Source organism: Mustela erminea, chromosome 6 (assembly GCF_009829155.1).
Source record: "Mustela erminea isolate mMusErm1 chromosome 6, mMusErm1.Pri, whole genome shotgun sequence".
In the NCBI taxonomy this organism is placed as follows: domain Eukaryota; kingdom Metazoa; phylum Chordata; class Mammalia; order Carnivora; family Mustelidae; genus Mustela; species Mustela erminea.
In genome coordinates this window covers 143309039-143329236 of record NC_045619.1, presented here as the reverse complement: position 1 = coordinate 143329236, position 20198 = coordinate 143309039, and the positions used below count along the sequence as shown (strand labels likewise).

General features: G+C 47.1%; 1 non-coding gene across 1 annotated transcript; it reads left to right on the top strand.

Annotated features, from left to right (window-relative positions):
* The first annotated feature begins 3986 nt into the window (after positions 1-3986).
* Positions 3987-4098, top strand: LOC116594587. Its single transcript, XR_004287300.1, has one exon. It is a non-coding gene; the product is annotated as a U6 spliceosomal RNA (small nuclear RNA).
* Positions 4099-20198: the final 16100 nt, after the last annotated feature.

Sequence of the window (20198 nt, the reverse complement as noted above, 5' to 3'; positions counted from 1 at the left end):
GACTTCCAGGAGACAGGCTCATCTGCAAGCAGAGACTCCAGAGATCAGTGTCTAGAACGTGAGAACTCACGCAGGGGACACGATGTGTGGGAACGACCCAGCCCTGCATCCAGACACACTGAGGCTTGGACCGTGATTCTCCAGCCAGAACGTTAACACGTGGGGTCCCAAGTGCTGACCTGAAGCAGAGCCAACATGTTTCTAGGGTACATGCTGGGTGTGGGGACTGGCACCTGCAGTGAATCAAATATACAAAATTTTGAAGGGAAAACTTGCCAGGGACATTAAAAGCCTCAAGGAATAACACTTTTACCTATTTGAGACTTAAGATAACCCCTGCATCCGCACCTTTCGTGCGTCTTGCCCAAGCTGGGCACAATTCCCAACGCCTTCCCCGGAGGCGGCCGTGGAGGATAAGAGGGAAGGCTCCTCCTGAAGGGCCCCAGAGGAAGACGGACGAGGCATTCCTCCCAGAGAGCAGAACCCGCGTCTGTTGAGGACTTCATGGTGGGGAAACCCCACAGCCCTTTGCCATGGATCCCGGCGCCGACTGTGCTCTGCCATTTCTCTGCCTCTTCAATGGGACGTCGCGGAGGTCCTGCCCCTGCTGCATCAGGGCTCGCGAGGCAAAGTCTGTTGTCCAGAGCGCCGATTCTCCTCCGTCCCCCAAGCCCTTCACGTCCCCGTGACGAAGGACAGAGAAGGTGGACGCTGACTCTCCAGTCTCGTTTGCAGCTGGATGCCCACCCACGAGACCCAGCCCAGAGCACGAGCCTAGTGCGTGTCTGATGGCGGTTTCCGGGGAAGCTTTCCTTTGATGCGCAGGGACGGACGGGGTGGGTACCACTCCACTCATCCCTCTGCTCCTGCCCTCAACACGGAGCCCCTGTCGGGAGCTGCAGAAGCTCCTTGGGAACATCTGGGAAAATCAACCTGAGATTCGATGCATGGAACCCACCACAGAAGGCATTTATCCCAACGTCGTTATGTGGAAACATTAAATATTGTTTTAGTTGGCGCATGTCAGATTTTCTCTTCCAGCCAGCCCAAAGCGTTGATGACGATACGCAGCTCAGCGAGACAGACACAGAGATGCACACTTTCCCATGGCTCATCGCCTTTCTTGCTCCTGAAACACAATCAGATAGTTCCTCCTTCTTCTGACAACAAATTTAAAGGCGAATCACACCAGCCAGAGAGAAACGTAAGCATAATAGAGTGAATATTTCAATTCACAAGCCAAAGTACTACTGTATGGCAATAGAGAAAGCACAGAAATAGAGGAAACGTTTTAATCGCCAGATTAGAAACTGTGCCATCTTCATCAATGAAAAATGCATAGATATCCTTTATTTCAACATTTGTACAGAAAAACGAGATTTTATTGTTATTTTATGTCCCAGTAATTCACATTTTCACATAGAAAATCCACAGAAAATGGCAAAAGTCCTGTATCTCCTTTTCTTTTGATTTCATCTTGGTGCTACTCAGGATGCGACACCAATACTCCCTGAGTACGTTAAACTCACAAAGAAAGAAGCTTTACACAAATATTTTAATTCCTGTAATTTCACACAACTGGCTTCATCTTTTCCAGTGCTTTATAAATATTTGAGTCCTAAGTGGTTTCTTTTCTCTGGAATTCCCTCAGAATTTTGATTTTGGAAATAATTACTTCTCCATGAAGGATGGATTAGTCTAATGAGGGGTAAGTGCTTGAGCAAGCACCTTGCGGAATCGGACAAAACAGCTGTGGGGCGGGAAGTACACACACGCAGGACACGCACACACCCATGGAAGGGACAGACCAAGAAGGACTTGCAGACTTTGAGCTGCCGAGAGCCATTCCCTTTCCCCAAACCACACCTTCTACCATATAACAAGCTTCAGCACCGGGGTTCCGTTTAGAGACTCGTACGTCACCGTCCACGTACGTCCTGGAGGGTTTGCTCCTGGCGACTGTCCACACCGTCCACGACGCAAGGGGTGACAGATCTGCACTGTTCCTGGTCCTTGCGGTCCCTTCACCTGTGTAGCTGGGGAGGGACTGCCACACCCACCCAATTTGGGTTTCCCTTAAAACAGGACTAGGGAAGAAATACAGAAGCTGTTTCAAGAGCTGTCTGTGGTTAAAAACAATAAAATACATGTTTACGCGAAGTAAGTAGGTCGAGTTTGACATTCACATGGTTGTTTCAACTTAGGTCTGCAAGTTGCAAGGCAATGCTGCTTTGATACTTTCTAAACTGTTCTCAGTTCGGTTTTACAGAAGATACCATGAATTCACAGGGACAGGGCTCTTAAACCTGGCCATTAGAGCTCTCATTTCTTAAATTTCGGGTTGATTTGTTTGGGTGTCTCCCCAACTATCATATAGCTAATCTAAGTTAATCATTAAAAAAATTATTTTTTTAAAAAATTATTTCTTTATTTGAGACACAGAGAGAGAGAGAACAGTAGCAGGGGCAGAGGGAGCGGGAGAAGCGGACCCCCCCCACTGAGCTCAGCAGGGAGCCCGATATAGGATCGACCCCAGGACCCCAGGACCAGGCCCTGAGCTGAAGGCAGAAGCTAAAACCAACTGAGTCCCCCAGATGCCCCGAGAAAACTATTTTTTAAAATCTAGTATATTTCTGTTATCTGATCTTCCTCAGTTCCCTCTCCAAGGTCTTGGGTGGCCACCTCCCCTGGCGTGGAGGCACCATGGAGAAACGTGGCCATGTTGGTCAAGGCTGGAGTTCTCAAGTCTACGGGTCTTCTAGCACAGAGCGCCAGAAAGCGTTCCCTCCACACAGCTACCACGAGCACGAACCACTGCTCTCAGGAGCTCCCTGCTTTTCGCTGCGAGGGACGTACCTTGTGAGCTGTTAGCAGAAAGTTCCCTTGACGGCTCACAGCTCCTGTGAGCTGTGACTGTCCCCTGCCTTCGGCCCTGAGATGCCACCAGCCATAGAGTCGGGCATTTCCGTGAGATGAAATGTTGCCTTGCTGACCACCGTCGACCATGTCCAGTGACAGCGGGCCGTGCGTGCACTGCACAACTTTCCCAAAGGAGGCCCGTTTTCGGGAGCATAAATCAGAAATTTATAAAAACATGAGCTTCTAATGCTTTAGGATTCCGTTCCACTTGCTCGCCCACCTGTTCTGAAGAGCAGCAGCCCTCAGGGGGTCTGAACCGAGGTGCCAGGTACCGACAAAGAAAGCCTCCAGAAAGTCTGTTTTCTTGTCTTCCTTCGAGATATGCCGGAACACCTCATCCGGCGTGTCACGATGTCCGAGACGTTCTCTGGGCCTCCATGTTCTTCCTCTCCTCGGTGCCGACGGCTTCAAGACGGAGTAGGTACACAAAGGCATTCATCACCGGCACTATCGCTTTATTCAAAACATTTAAAAAATAAATACAATAAATCAGGGTTTTTTTCCTTTGCAAGTATTAAATACAGATGTACTGTATGCATATGAAATTTTTGATTAAAATGTCTTTCACCAGTCTGTCTCTTTAATTAAATAAAGCCTGTTTGGTATTAATCAAGGCACAAAGAATTTATACCCGAAATCCAGATTAATTAAAAGCCTGCAGCTCAGAGAACAGACTGTGTATAAAGACAAAAATAAATCAATCCAAACATGATATTTATGAATATGGACTGTTTGTGCGCAAAATATAAATAATTTAGACGGAGTAATATATGTCAGATGTGTGATAGGATTATTTTATATTATAGAATGTGTTTACATGTAAATTTGAACGCACGTTTTGAATTAAGGTTTCTATTTTTAGCATTTATGGTGCATTACAGAGTGATGACGGCTCTTCCTGGCTATTGCTCTCCCCAATCCTGAGGCTTTTAACGACCTGCTCAGATGCATTGGGAAAGGGAGTCCTACCGTGGGACCTGTTTGCTCAGCTGGGTTTAATCTCCTTCCTCATGCCCTCTCTCTCCTCAGATGGAGCCCAGTCTAGCGCCCCATCAAGAGTCACTGGGGTGCTCGCTTCGGCAGCACGTATACTAAAATTGTAACAATGCAGAGAAGATGAGCCTGGACCGGCCCCTGCGCAAGGATGACACGCAAATCCGTGAAGCGTTCCATATTAAAAAAAAAAAAGAGTCACTGGGGCCCAGCTCATGTGCAGCATTTAAACTCAACGTGTAGAACGCATGAGTATGTTCACAAAATTAAAAAAATATATATTAATCTCAGTGACGTTTAAAATGGGAATGTAATACACATATTTGGTCATCTTTAAAACGAAAAATGCATGGCTACCCATTCCCATATGGAAATTTCTTGCTCTTATGCACACATATAAGACATCTTATCCGGGCCTCACTGAAGCTCTACCTAGGGGCAGGGGGGAGGCCCTATTGGAACTCAGGCATTCTCGCTAGAAACCTAAAACTTACTCTACCACAGCCACGTACCACATACTAATCTTCCGCGGGGGAAGAAAAAATGATTGTAATTCAGTGGCTCATCCCGCTGAGGATGGAGAAAACACCTTAACTTTGTGGAGTTGTGTTTCACTCAGCAAAAATTCTGGCTGAGAATAGGTTCTCAAGCAATGCAGGCCCTCGTCGCTTCCTCCTGTTCCTTTCCCGCTTGTTTCTGTTTCTTCTTCTTTGTAGGTCTCCGTCCTGTTTCAGGAGAAGAGTGGCAGAGTGAGAACGTGTTGTACCTTTGTGGTATGATGGATTGTACCAGGACACAGAATAATCCCGAGATGATGATTATAATAATCCAGAATAATCCAGAGATGACGCCTGGATAAAGTAGTCTTTCTGATCCGTTGGGGTAAGGATGGCCTATTCAGGAGACCAGGAGTATCCAGTTAGGCAAGATTGGGAGATCCTCGCCAAATTCAGTTTTCAGAACTAAATTCCAAGAGCAGTAATGAGGACCATAAATGTTGTAGAGGAGAATATAAACCAACATTCTGTAATGTTGCCTTCTGGAAGTCCTTATTAAGCCAGATTCCTTAGAACCCATGACTTTAAGATTTAACCTTAGCAGATAGTCTCAGATCATGTGCGCACACACAGTGACACACACACACAGACAGACACGGACACACCCAGGGACAGAGCCTCCTATGTAAACACAGGCACATAACAAGCATGAGAAAAAGGTAGTGTGAGGAAGAGACCCTACACGTGCTGTTAGCTTATATCATCATCATCATCACTTTATTCTATTTTATTAAAGAAGTCTTTAAAGGATTTAATTACAATGTTCAAGTCAACTTAACACTTGTACTTCTTTTCAGCATTAGATATTGATTCCTTAATGATCTCAGTTTCAAAAAGGTTTTAGATGGTTAGTTAAGTCAAATGTTATGGAAACAAAATAGAGGAACAGACCAAATTCTTTCTAGCTGTAGTATAACGTAGGAAAATTAAGAGTTCTTTGGTGAAATTCCTATACATACTTTCTGTCATGGCATCCTGATTACCAATGACTCATTCTTCTAAAAAATAATGGACTTAGTGGGCTTAATTCTCTATTTTTGAAATGGTATAAATGGTAGTAATTGCATGTTCAGATTTAAGGAAAAAGCAGTAACTGAAAGTAGCTTAAAAAGGTGCAAAAGTGCAGCAAAGACAGAAGAAACACCAGTGACTCACTGCGGGGCTAATCTGTGTGGGTTCACGGCGCACACCCCCCACAGGCAGCTGGCGAACGCTGCAGCCACACCTGGAACGGGCTCGGGGTAGACACGGTCACGCACAGCTTAGGTGCAGAGCAGGCAGAAATGGTGCTGTCTTCACAGTGACGGGTCACCATGTAAGAGTGTTCTTAAATGACAGGGAGTCGGTTGGCGGCTACCTTAGACCTGCCTTGGGAAACAATCTCAGTTTTGCTTATGATTTCCAGTGGCATAAACAACGGGGGACCCAGGTCAAGTTAGACTTGCAAAATAAGCAAAATTAAACTTTGTGTGACTAAACTCTCGTCCGCTCATGGAATTTCTCCAAGCTGGTCTCCATGTGTCTTGGGTTTTAACAAGGACATGCAAATTCCCATGGCAAAGCCACCACCAAAATGATGAAGTTGCTTTTCCCCTAAAAGTAATGGGGACCCCTGGTGAATCCACACTTTCAATTTAATCCTTGATCAGTGACAAGTACCAAAAATAATTGGTGTGAGATTTATAGCATTTATAAGTGACAGATGTATTTTTAGCAGAGACAGGAAGTTTCCATGCTTTGTTTGTTCACACGTGGAAGACGACGCTCACTCGGTTGTAGATACGAATCTGCAGAAGGATGTTTGGGCTTGTACTAGTTACTCTTCCTCCTTTCATGGAGTTAGTATGTTTCTGGCTCTCCTGAGTCTAGAGACACCGTGATGAAAAGGACGCATCTCCTAGTTGTCTTCTGGGGGGCAAGACGGACCACCAACCGTCTGAAAACAGAACAAAACAAAAACAATTGTCTGCAGCCAGAAAGTGATGACGGGGAGGAAGGAAAGTAAAGAAGTCGTGCTGAGTGAGGAGTTCGCTCTTTCAAAGGCGGTAATCCTGGAAGGCTTCCCAGAAGAGACAGCCTTTCAACATGAAGCCATGAAGTAAAAATCGAAATATTCGGTTCCTCTTAGTCCCAAGGTCTTTAACTTTCCGGATTTTCCCCATGAACTCTTCCTTCACTTTTTTTTTAAAACCTTCTAAATACTGTTTCCTCTTCACTTTTCCTGTGAAAATGGATTTGTGAAAACTAATTTTAGTCGGTTGTTTATGAGCGGCTGAAGTCTGGACACTGGGGTTTTAAAGACTTCTAGAACGGGAGCATATTTCTTGTTTTTCACGAACAACTATGCAACTATGGGTGCTTGCACGCAGACGTGCACACACACATGTTCACACACACACTCGTGCACACTCACACACCCTGCGGAGATGCACACACACAGGCGCACGTGCACAGTTTCTACCGCCACCAATCCTTCCCTTCTGGAACAGAATAAAGTATGAGCTGAAGTACCCCTGTCCGTCTAAGAGAATCACAGAATCCAACGAAACTATTTCTGGAAGATTTCTATTTTATGGACTCAAATCTGTAAGGAATCGCCAGACTGTAATTAATCAGTCTGGTCTTATTTAACCCTCTGCTGTTTCTTCCCTTGGGTTCATGCTGTTCCTTCAATAGAACCTGTGATATTACTGAGCACGTTTTGTTGAGCAAAACACCTTATTTCAGAGAATGTCCGTTGCCCTGGCAAGCAAACCGGTTTGTGAGCCGCAAAATAAGACCGGTCGATACCGTGCCTTCCTGTCTCTCCCTCTGAAGGTCTGTCTCAATTGAGAAAATATTGAAATGTGAGCAGCAGATACGGCTGTGAGCATTTTTAACGCAGCCCTGTCGCTTCCGCATGTCATTGTCCCCTCAGATAATGAACGCCGGCCCTCGCAGCTGCGGAGACAGTGGGTGCCGTTGCTCGTGGCTCTTCCAAAGCAAATTGGCCTGTTCCAAACCCTAATCAAAGAGGAGACATGGAAATTCATTTATCTCTAGAGACTGGGTCAGAGATACACAAAGTTCCTGAAACACGAAAAGCACTTACTTTGACCGTTCAACTTGCTTTTATAAATTTTGCGTCTCTCCCTTCAGAAACCGTGGTCACCTGTTGCGTGTTGAGAATACAAGCCTCTCGGTCCCAACATCACGAAGTGAGGAAAGCTCCAGACTCTCAGCACACACATTTGCAAGTTATCTAGAATTCAGGTGTCCCCCCCACCCATGACGACCGTTCGTTCTGACATCTGCAAGTACCAGCTGGTAATGGTTAGTTTGTTTTCTACCCCTTGTGTCTTTGCTTTGGGCTTGTTAGTCAGGATGGATGGAAAGCAGGTGTGGCGGCTTCTGAGTGTTGGGGTACAGACCGGCCTCAGGCCACTGCTGGGGGGGTTTCACTCCCACGTGGCCCCCCTGGCAGCGGTCCGTAACAGCTACACTAACGAGGCAGGCTCTGCTCACAAATCAGATTTAATTATGAAAAGCATCCAGATCTGGCCACTTAAGCAAAGATGGTAATAAAGAAAGCAGCGTTCACCATAGCTCAACTGGTGAAAAGTTAAAAAAAAAAAAAATCCAGTCTTTGCAAGACTTTCGAGGATGGGGTTTTGTGTCTGTCGGCCGACTACTCACTGGTAAACTTAAAAATCTGAAAATGTCACCGCTTTTTGCAGTAAATCGAGACTCAAATACAACGAAGATTAAAAATTCATTTAAGAATGCGCCTCTTAACATGTTTTCTCTAAGTGTTTTACATAACTCAACTTAGCAACTGAAACAGTGGGGTAAGGGGGTTCTTACTGACCACAGCTGGGACGTACGAGTCTAAGTCACCGCGAGCCGGTACACTGTGCAACGACTGCCAACTGAAAACTGCAGGGGGAAGCGTCTTTCGACGGCACATGATCTGGAAAAAAGAGGTGGGGCCGTCGGCTCGGGGCTTTTGAACATTTTGATTATCCGGATAGTTTTATCTCATGTTTGGAAAAAATCACAAAAGATAATTGCTTGTTTATGGTAAAAAGGGATATTGTTTGGAGTCCCGATGTTGTTTCCTGGTCTTTTCATGGAAAATATTTTAAAAATGGGGTTTTGAGAGGCGACTTTGTAGAGATTAGCCCATGGCTTCATCACACCCGGAAGCGAGGGCCAGCTTGGTGTACCCTCCCGTGTATCCTGGCCACAGCTCTCCTGCTGTTTCTGCCAAGTTGCCGCCTGTGCTTGGATGTAATCGTCACATGAATTGTCAGCATGACCTTGAAGGGACTGAATATGCCTTCACGGGGGGGAATTTAAAAAGTGAAGTCCCTTGACCAGAACAACCTGTATTAATTAATTAAAGGCTGCGATAATTGCTAATCAGCCCTGGGAAATACCAGGGATGAAGGATCGTGGTAGCTCAGCAAGGTGGCAAACTTTGCATGTGACATGCTCACGCCCAAGGGTGTTTGTAGGAGCTCCACATCCAAGGGTGGGGCTGAGCAGAGCACTGGGACCCCGGGCTCACCCATCTGACCACTCAGATGTTCGCACTTAGAAAAACAGGGCCGTCCTCTACTAGAGGCTACTGTACAGGGCAACTCCAACACTTACAAAGCAATGTCAGGGAGATAGATTTGCTGCCAATATTATCCTCATATTCAGAGACTTTCTTAAAAAGTACTGCATGCATAATTGCTACGTTTGAACTTCCTGACGTTGATATTATCTTTCAAATTACTCTCCCACACATAGTCACCTTTAAAATTGTCATTGTGGAGGAAAAAAATGTTATTCTGTGTAGCAGGAGAAAATCAAAGTAAAAGTGTTCTTTTTTATGATGGGAGCCATGTGCTGTGTTATCACTACGCCCAAACTTTGGAGCTTTCCGACTTGTACAGACATTGGAGGGTAGAATCTGGGCAAGGTCAGAAGCAGCCGTAAGGTGTGGAAGAGTCAGGCTTTGGAGGTGCCCACGCCTGGTGAATGTCCACTGTCATCTTCTTGCGTGACCTTGAAAATGGCCTTAGCTCCTGAGTCACTGTCTTCCTATCTGTCAAGATGAAATACGTATCGACTTTTGTGATGCTGTTTTAGAGATGTTTTATGGACACACACGTTTCAAAGGTCCCTCACTCAATCCTCACAAAATCCTTGATTCAGATCCTATTTTGTAGGTGGGTGTGGAGGACGGGGGGCCCACAGAGTCAGCATGTGCCCCTTCGCAGGGCCGGTCCTCCAGGGCCCCGCCCTGCCTGCCTCCTGTGCCGGCTCCAAGCCAAGCTCCCAGGTGCCGGCCATCTCGCCCCACGTTCCAGTTAAGTGTCATGTGCTTTAGGAAACACTACACCGTGTTTACTGCTTTTCTTGGAAATGGCCGCGTCTTACCTCTATTTCTGTAGAATGCGGGTATCCAAAGAGCTAGATTAAGGTGTTTGCCACTAAATTGCACAGTATGACCTTCAGACCAGTTTATAAAAGAAAAAAACAGACTAATGAGTAACAAAGCCATATACACTTCTCACATTTTCCCTCATCGGTGCCTTCTAGAAAAGCTGCAGAGCGGTACCAGGTGACGGAATCAACAAATCCCCAACAACCGGATGAACCAACACTACCAGGGTCAGGTGAGTACGTTTAAGTACCTAGAAGAAGCCGTGGCTTTAGTCTGACACACTATGAACATGATTTACCCACATTCGCGCATAATTAAATGTCCTCGGTTCTCGAGGTGACAGTAACCTGCAGATACGTCCTGTGCCAGGCGAAATGTCACCACCCGCCCGCTGGCCTTCCCCGGCGGCCGGGGACTCCCTCATACCCACGTTTCTGGGGAGGATTCTGGGGTCAGACCCGACTTTATTGGGAACACACTGGCCATATCCCTGATTAATTTTTTAAGTTTCAGTGTGTGCCATTCTCATGAGAATGGGTGTCGAAGACGAATTGCGTCGGGTTTCGAGGGATGTGGTTTCCTCTGAACCAGAGCTGCCTTCAGACCGGCCACACCTGCGGAGGGATCGCTCGCGCCCCGCGCGCACCGAGGTCCTAACTGCCCGCAGGTGGCGGGGGCCGCAGCGCGGGGCCCGTGGACGTGAACCCGAGGCGGGCCCGGCCCCAGGGCGCGTGCGGACGCTGATAAAAGCGAAGCCGGTGCCCAGCCGGTCTCTCCCAGGATGAACCAGGCCCCCAGCGTGCGGCCAGGACAGTGGGAGGACGGCCGGTTGGGGGCTGGATGCAGCCTTGCCCTAGGCCTCTCTGAGCAGGGTCTTGCTCCTGCTTCTCCAGCCACCCTAGACTTTGGGGGGGCCTGTGGCCGGGAAGCCCCACAGAGGCTGGGCTGGAGCAGGGGGGGTTCTCCAGCTGACGCCCCGGGTCCGTGTGGTCCACAGTGGGGGCCCTGCACGGCTCCAAGGCGCGGGGTGGGGGGGCCCAGACCGGGAGCACTAGCCTGGGTGAGGGGCCCGAGGGGGCCTCCTGTGCCTTTGGCCTCCCCGACTGCAGCCCCCGACGGGGGAACTCCCCGCGGGTCCTTGGCGACTCTCACTGGGGCCTCGGCTGAACCCCCTACCCGGGAACTGCACTGGGGCGGCTCGCAAACCCTCAAGCGCTTAACCCGGAGTCTCGTGACTTCCTCAGGTGGAGACGGTCGCAGAAAAACGCGGACACAGCCACCCGGCAGGACGTGAGCCCAGGAAGCTCCCGGAGCTGGAAGTTGTCGGGTTCGCATCTGCCCCTGTGACTGGGCGCTTCGCTTCCTCTTCCCGGCTGCCGGGCTGCTCGCTCGTACCCGAGCCTGTCTGCCCCTCCGGCTTTCCTGGCCCTGCGTCCCTGCTTTCCCTGTTCAGGAAATGGCACCGTCCGTGCAGCTGCAGGAGTGCTAAGCTGGCGCCCCCGCTCCTCCCTCCCGGGCTGGGAACCTCGGATGCCCGGGGATACTGAGGCAGAGACCCTCCAGCCGCGTCGCTCTGCCCCTGCTGCAGCCTCCGCAGGCCCGCGGCGCTGTGCGGACCTCGGGGCCCTCGAACCCGGTACGGTCCTCGCGGTCTACTTCTGGGGAGCGTTGTTGGACGCACTCCGGGGTGCCCACCCTCCCCTCTTACCCCTGCTCCATTCCTCCTAGTTAATGGAGAGCCTCAGGCCAGTGCCCCCTTGTTCTCGTGGGGCCATCTTCATTTTTGTGAAACCTGTTGGTGGTTATGTGTTCAAGTCTCCAACTGGGAGAGTGGAGGAGCCTGTTTCTTTTGGTCCTGATGGGTTTTCTCCCGTGTATTTTGGAGCTCTCGGGTGCATAAACATTTGGGAATGTTAGTTGACCTTTTCATGATTAGGAAGTCCCACTTTGTCCCTAACTTTCCATGTTTTAAAGTCTGCTTCTGAAGTTAGTATGGGTAATTCCATTTTTTAAACGAGTTAGCATTAATCCCTTTCAAGTCAGTCTTTATATTTGGGATTTTTAACATAAAGGGATATCTTAAAATAGCTTTTGGTGACATAAAAAATTAGTAAAAATAGAGCGTGAAGAAAATCACTAAAGTTGCGTTGAGGATAATTGCTGTTGATGTTTTGTAGTTTAAAAATGACTTTTTGAGGTGTAACTGACCTAGGATATCCATTTCAGGTGTTCAGCACAATGATCTGATAGATACTTGAATCACAAGAAGTTTGGTTAATAACGGACCTGACATCGTGACAACTTGAGAACGTGGGGTCTACCAAATTTCAGATAACACAGTAACTGTAGTTACTGTGCTGCACGCTGCATCCCTATGATGTGTCTGTAAAGCCACACTTATTTCAAATTGTGCCTTTTGACTCCCTTTTTTGACTCCATTTCTCCCAGCCCCTGTGTACGGCAACACCAGTCTGGAGTTTGGGGTTTGTTCCCTGCCCAACGTATTTTAGGTCCCACGTATAATTGAGATGATATGGTCTTGAACACATTTCACGTGATGTCTGGTTTTTGCGGCTGAGTGTTCTGATGGGTGTACGCCACGTCTTTGTCCATTCACCTAGCAGACGCTTACGTTATTTCTGGATGTTGGCTGCTGTACATGAGAATATGGGGGTGCGTAGGTCAAGCTTTATTTTTCTTGAATACCTGTTAGCGGAACTGTTGGACTGTTAAGTTGCCTCTGCGTGGTTTTCCGTGGTGGCTGTACCAACGGGGGTTCCCACCAGCAGTGCGTGAGGGGGTCCTTTTTCCTTGCTTGCATTTTACCACTTGATTCTAGCTATTCTGACCAGGTGATCTCTCATTGTGGTTTTGACTTGCATCTTCCTCATTAGTGATTTTTGTGCGTCTTTTCATGTAACTATTGGCCGTTTGTAGGTCTCTGGGAAAAGGCTTATGAGGTCCTCTGCCCACTTTAGACTTATATTTTCTTAGAGATGGAAACAGCATGAGCAGGGAGAAGCAGACTCCCCACTGAACAGGGAGCCCCACACCATGCCAGACTCGAGCCCGGGACCCCGAGATCATGACCGGAACCAAAGGCAGACACTTCACTGAGCCACCCAGGCGTCCCTCTGCTCATTTTAAATCCGACTCTGCTGTTGAGCTGTAGTTCTGTACACGTTTTGGCTATTAACCCCTTATCAGATAAGGTCTTCAAATATTCCCGTTCTGTAGGTTGCCTTACTTTTTTTTACTCTGCTGTGCAGGATCTTTATACTTCGATGTAGTCTCATTTGTTACCCAGTTTGACTTAATTTTTGCATGTGCTGTAATCATGGTCCTCTTGTATTTGCCCTTGGCCAGAGTCTGCAACTTCACCTGTTAAAGAGTCTTTTCCTCATGGTGTGTTCCTGGCTCCTTTCTCCTAAAATAGAGTATACAAATGTGGGTTTATTTCTGGGGTCTCTGTTCCAGAGCTCTGGTTTATGCTGATACCTATACCATTGACTGTAGCTTCATAATGCAGGTTGATATCGGGGGGCATGATGCCACCTCCTTTGTCTTGATCTATGCTTAAGGGTCATTTTGGTTCTATACAAACTCCAGGATTGTTGTATTTCTGAAAGATGCTATTGGAATTTTGTGTAGGGATTGCATTGACTGTATAAATCACGTTGGGTAATACGGATACCGTGACAGTGTTCTAATCCTGGAGCACAGAATTGCTTTCCATGTGTGTTGTCGTCCATGTGTTTTCCATGCATGTTTTTGTATGGAATTCTCCACGCATGGGTCATTCACCTCCTTGGGTATTCCCAGTTACTGTGTTGCTGTATTTTATGGACAGAACCCAATCAGGCCTCGTCCACCCTGAGACACTCGGCCTTTCGACTGGCTTGAGGGGGTCCTGCAACAGTGGGTATAGGAAGGTCTGTGGTCTTAGCTCCATTCCTGATGATACAGCATAGAGCATGTTTGAAGTGCGCTGTGACAATAGCCTGCATGTCACTGTCCTCGTGGCTGCCTGGTACACAGGTTTCCTGTCTGAAAAATGACCCGAGAGGTTGGGGAATCCCAGAACGGACTGAAGCCTTGGGCAGAAGCTTACACAAACGTGTGCTGTGTTTGAACTGACCTCTGAAAGCTTGTGGGGGGGGGTGCTCGTTTAATGTCAGATATGGCGGGATATGCCCAGGGCAGCCACGGGATTCTGTAAGCTCGGGTATCTTGCTGATCTGTCCCCAGGGAACAGGCCTGGTGATGGTGAAAACTCCCTCTGTAAAGGACCCCTACATGATGCGTGGAACATATCGGAGTTGGAGAGCTCAGTATGCGGTCCTTCTGCTTACTGTGCCTGTTACAAAGTACTCCGCGGTACTCGAATGTCCCGGGATGAGAACAGATTGATTGTCCTGTCAGTTGACAAGACCTAGAAGCAACACCCAGGAGCAGGGAGCCCATTCAGGGCTCAGATCTCCCTACACTTTGTTTTGTTTGGTCAGTGTTCCAAGACTCTGTTTATGCACCACACGCAGTGCTCCAGGCGGTCCGTGCCCTCCCCAGTACTGTTCTCTGATCCAAGGATCCTGGGGTTCTTTCAGAAACGATGGACCCTGAAACTGGAGAAGGGAGCATACACGTGCTGGACAGAGCCTCCTGCAGTGTCAGGAAAAGCGCTAAAAGGCATTGAATAGGTCCACGGGGCAAGGTAGCCAAGTGAAATCTTGGCAAATCTGGAATAATCTGGGCAGCTAGATCCAGAACTGTAGTAGAATGTCAGAATCCGCGAGTTCTAAGGGATGTAGATAAGCCGTTGTAGCACAGATGCGGAGCCCGTGCAGCGATCTATACCCTGTGGGAACAGCCCCTCAGCGAGGCGGGGGGGAGGGGGGTGCGGTTCTTTGGAAAGAGAAATGCAGGGGGGAGCAGTGACCACCAAGGCCCTGGCCGGGTCCACACAGTGACCAGTCTGGTGACCTCATGTCCCCTTGTGATTAAAGGGCCCTTTCTCTGGGCTTCCAGAAGTCTTTAATGGAGTCGGAGACCTCCGACTTCTGTGAATGACGGTTTACCGTGTACCTGAGCAGCACTCGGCGAAACTGGCATGGCCCTTGGAACCCAGAGCGTGGGAACTCACCCCCGAGAACAGCTTAGGGAGAGGACGCCTAAGTGTAATGTGTCCTTTGTGAGATTCTTGGGGAGCCGAGATAGGAAGCTGCTATGGATGTTGGTAAAGACTTTATCAATGTTCATTTCTTACTTGTGACAAATATACCGTCATATAACGTCTTCAGTGATGGGTTGCGGAGTACATGGGAACTTGGAATTTTCCATGTTTCTTGAAACCAAAAACTTCTGGAACTCCACATTGTGTCCTGTTCCTCCTACTCTAAACCTTAGGTGCATCGTATGAATTAATCTCTATCAACAGTAAAAAGCTTTACTGGAAACACTGGGGTCGCTAAGTTACACAGCACCGGAGGCAATATGAGCCTTTCTTACCCAGATTTTCAGATAATAATCCTAAACCATGTCAAGATGGAAACCACCTACTTGGCTTCCCCGCCTGAGCAGGGGGTGAACAGTAAATTGTCAGCAGTGGTAACCGACCCTCCGAGATGGGTCTTTTGCTGTGCTTTCAGTCTCCAGTGCTGAATGCCTCCGAGGAATGAAAACACAACACATGGGCACACAGCGAGAAGATGAATGATATCGGCACTAACCCGGGGCACGATGGGTCTTCAAGATGACCCCCTCCTGATGCCGGTAAAGTATAGTCAATTACTTCTATAATTGCTCCCCACTAATGCCGATGTCCTAATGGGACCAAAACCATTATCCTCGCTCATCTGTTCTTACATCTTATCAAGTGGGGCCGGAGGTATTGGTTAGCTCTAAGAAACTCGCTGCAAATTAAAAGATCTTGGTAATAACGGATCCCCCTAAACTTCGGTTGCTGGGATTTGCTTTTGCCAACTTAGAGTGATCTGAAGGAGGAAAAGCGGTGGTTCTCATCCGGGCTACAAGGCAATGTGCCCTCTTCCTGCCGCATCACGTCACCGCTGTTTTGCTAGAATGATGAAAACAGTCTGCTCCTTCGAAGGCAGAGCTGTGGATACTCTTGGGTCGAAGACCAGGGTAACATGGGTGCTACCTGGTAGACACGGCACCGATGTGGTGTCAGCTGTGTTGAGCGAGCTCTTTGTTAGTTCCATGTGTAATGGACTTAATTATGAAAAGCTGTAGACCATTCCAGGAGGCATTTAAAAACTGGCAAACTAAGAATATATTTAGCCTCTCTATCTTGTCAAGATGAGTTTCTTTTCATATTGTGTCCAGGGAAATTTGACTTCATGCTTTGTCAGAATCTTAAAATGCCACCGTTTACAAATACCTTCATCATCCAAGAGTCCCTAATGTTTCCATTAATTTGGCTCCACACCTAGTTTTGAATGCTACTTGCAAGCCAGAACATGGGGGTGGGGGGGAAGATTGGTTGTCATCTCACATTTCTGTAAAAATGAAAAAACAAAATGCTAATTAAAGCAGTGGGTCAGAGCTCGCAATGTCAGCTGTGCCGTTTCTTTCCTTGGGAGCAATAACGTGCTGCCGGCTGCCGCGGAAGTACAAGTCTGACAGCTGCCAGCAAAGGGCAGAAAAACAACATACCGACAGGAGTTCCACGGGCTGAGTACTGGGGAGACCCCGAGCCTCCCTGATCGCTGCCGACCGCCGCAGTCACAGGCTCGGACAGCGTTGCACGGTTCAGGGCATGACCAGGATCAGACATGCTGGTGGACCTTATTTACTAAGTGGGCTTATGGGGGGCGTAGGAGAGACTTTTTTTGAAAGGGGGAACATAATCTGCAGTTATGTTTTCCTTGGGCCAAACATGAATTTCCCATAAATGTCTTATTGGATCTTTTTTCTTATTCTCCTGGAATGTGTAGATTGTCCTAATATTGCGATTATAGATCGACACTGGTTTTTTCTTCCCTTCTCTTGTGATACTGTACAGGACTTTTTTCCCTTAATTACTCTGATAGCTTGCAAGATGGGAATTTTCATTGATAGGTGAGCTAGTTGCCTTTATATATTTGGAATTTGAAGCGACCGCACCATCACACAAACTTAAAATACTTGGAAGAAATCGGTCTTATTTTCTCCATGATTGCTATGAATTCTCATGGTATAATCCCCTTGTTCATAGGAATTTAGAAAACTTAAAACCAAGGTCTTGGGGGCGCCTGGGTGGCTCAGTGGGTTAAGCCCCTGCCTTCGGCTCAGGTCATGATCTCAGGGTCCTGGGATCGAGTCCCGCATCGGGCTCTCTGCTCATCAGGGAGCCTGCTTCCTCCTCTCTCTCTGCCTGCCTCTCTGCCTACTTGTGATCTCTGTCAAATAAAATCTTTAATTTAAAAAAAAAAAAAAAAACCAAGGTCTTGGAGCATTTTTCAAGTGACAAGTTACCATGTTAGAGGTAATTGGACACTGTGGACCCATGATTTGTCTGAACTGGTGTTCTGTCCTGGCGTTTTGAGAGTTTGTTGACAGTGAGGGAGTCTGGAAAAACACTGAAGCTGAGTCAGTGCCCAGCAGAACTGGATTCTACCATCCTCAGTGGGAAATAATCCTGGCTATGTTCTCCTGGGGCCATGAGTGGTCACAATTTCAAATCACTTTGCTGATTTTCTCATTAGGCTGTATCTCTTTACACCTTACAAGAAGCTTTTCTTGGTTTTGTTTTGTGTAAAGTAGTTTCCTTGCAGTGCACGTCTGGTGATGCTGAACTCAGGTGCATGCTTCTTGAAATACTGTACTAGAGAACAGAAGCATGGTGGTGGTGGTGGTGGGGTGCATCTGGGTGGTGCCTTTGGTTAAGCGGCCAGCTCTTGATTTTAGCTTAGGTCATGATCTCAGGGTTGTGGGATTGAGCTAAATGTGGGGCTTTGCCCTGGGCCTGGAGCCCACTTAGGATTTTCTCTTCCTCTTCCCCTGTCCCTCTTGCTGCTCTTAAAAAGAAAAATGGGAGAGATGATACCAACATTCTTAAACCCAAATATTTTGGCTTTTTTTTTTTAACCTGTGACCTCGGCCTGTGCATATGCCCTTCTATACCTTCTGAAGGAGAAGAAAACTTGGTTAACATTAATGCCTCATTCCACTGAATTTGTGTATGTCTGTGATACAGGATTTTCAACAATCTTGTCTCCCTGTCGCGGGTCCTCTTCTGAGGTATAACGGACCTGCACGGGTTTGTATCTCTACAACACAATCAGTGTCTACGTTGAGAAAAAAGTCCTGTTCAGGTTCATCCCCATACATATTTATAAACGTTTCCTGGTGATCTGGGCTTTTAAGATCTATTCCCAGCACCTTGCAATACAGATCGTGCTGTCCGTGGCATCTGTGTACCTTAGAACTGGAAGAAGCCCTTTATCTTTCTCCTGCCTCCACTGCTGGTGACCCCCAATGTAGTCTGTATTTAGGAGCTGCTGCTTTACATGAGTTAGATCTGCTATCTGTCTTGTTCTGACTTCATGCCCTCTAGATCTGGCCGTGTCAAATGGGAAGGTTTCCTTTATTGAAAAACTTTGGCATGTATACATAGATCCACTTCTACCCACTTATCCACCAGGGGACATTCAGGCTGTTTCTAGGTCTTGCTACTGGAGACTTGCAGTGAAACGGAGGTGCCTACTTCTCATTCATGCTTTCATTTTCAGATACCTAGAGGTGAACATGCTGGAGACGGTCTTTTTTTTGGGGGGGGCTCAATATTGTGTTTCCTAGGGGCTGCACAAATTACATTTCCAACAGCAGCTCACAAGGTCCTTTTTCTACCAATCTCCAGCTCTTGTTTCCTGTCCCTTGGATGGTCTAAGAGGGGTGCTACCTCCTTGTGGTTTTGATTGGTTTTCTTGGTTAGTAACAGTGAGCCCTTTCCCAGGGTACCTGTCGCCATCTATGTGTGGTATTTAGGGGAAAATGTGCAGATACTCTGCCCACTTTTCATCTCCTGCGACATGTTAGGAGTTGTACGTGTTTCTGATACTAACCCTGTCAGATAGGACCAGTAAATATTTCCGTCCATTCAGTGGTTTGCCTTTTTAGGATGGAGTCGTCTTTGTGCACAGCTTTTGTTGGATGTGATCCCACTCGTTTTTGTTATTGCCTTTGGCACCAAATGAGAAAACAAAAACAAAAACCCTGGCCAAACCGCCATCAAGGAGTTTACCATCTGTATTCTTCAGGGAGTTGTATGGTTTTAGGGCTCTAATCCACTTGGAACAATTTCGTGTGTTGTCTAACACTGGGCCGGTCACCTCCCCCTGCATACCTCCCCCTGCACGTGGCTGTCCAGTGTTCGTAGCACCGTTCACTGTAGAGTGTCTCCTTCCCGGTTGTACTTTGTTTCCTTGGTTGGAAACCGACTGTGAACGCGTGGGTTTCTTTCTGGGCCCTGTACGCCATTGAGTAGTGTGTTTCAGGCCAATTCTACTGTAGTTCCTGTCTCAATTAGGACAGTTTTGTCGTCTAGTTTTAAGTCCGGGAGCATGATGCCTCCAGCTTTAAGATTGTTCTGGCTGTTCCCTATCTTCTGTGCTTCCACACAAATCTTAGGATCTATTTTGTGAAAAATGCCACTGAGATTGTAGGAGGAATTGCACTGAATCTTAGAAGCTTAGACTGTTCTGGGTGGGGTGGACAGCATGAAGGATATTCTTGCGACCCATGAGCATGTAAGAACTTCATTTGTTACTCCAGTTTCATCAGTCTTAAAAAGCTTGGGGTAATGTCTTCCATCTCCTTGTTATATATTAATTTTTTTCTCCAGCTTTATTGAGGTATAGTTGATAAATAAAAGTTGTGTGTATTTAGGGTGTACAGATGTTTTCATATATGTATACATTGTAAAATGATTACCACAATCAAGCTAATTAACATCCATAATCTCATGTCATCTTTTTTTTTTTTTTTAAAGTGTATTTAAGTAATCTCTACATCCAACTCAGGACTCAAACCCATGACCCCAAGATCAAGAGCTGCATGGTACTCTGAACCAGCCAGGCACCTCTCATAGTCAGCTATTTTTTTTTTTTTTTTTTTTTTTTTTGGTGAGAACATTAAAGATTTACTCTCAGCAGGCTTCAAGTATATAACATCACATTATTAACTACAGTCACCATGCTGTACATTAAATCTCCAGAATTTATTGATCCTGTATAACTAAAACTTTGTACAAAGGGTGCATTGTTAAGTCAGCTACCTCAGTGGGTGACTGGACCTTAATCCAGACGGAAAATGCT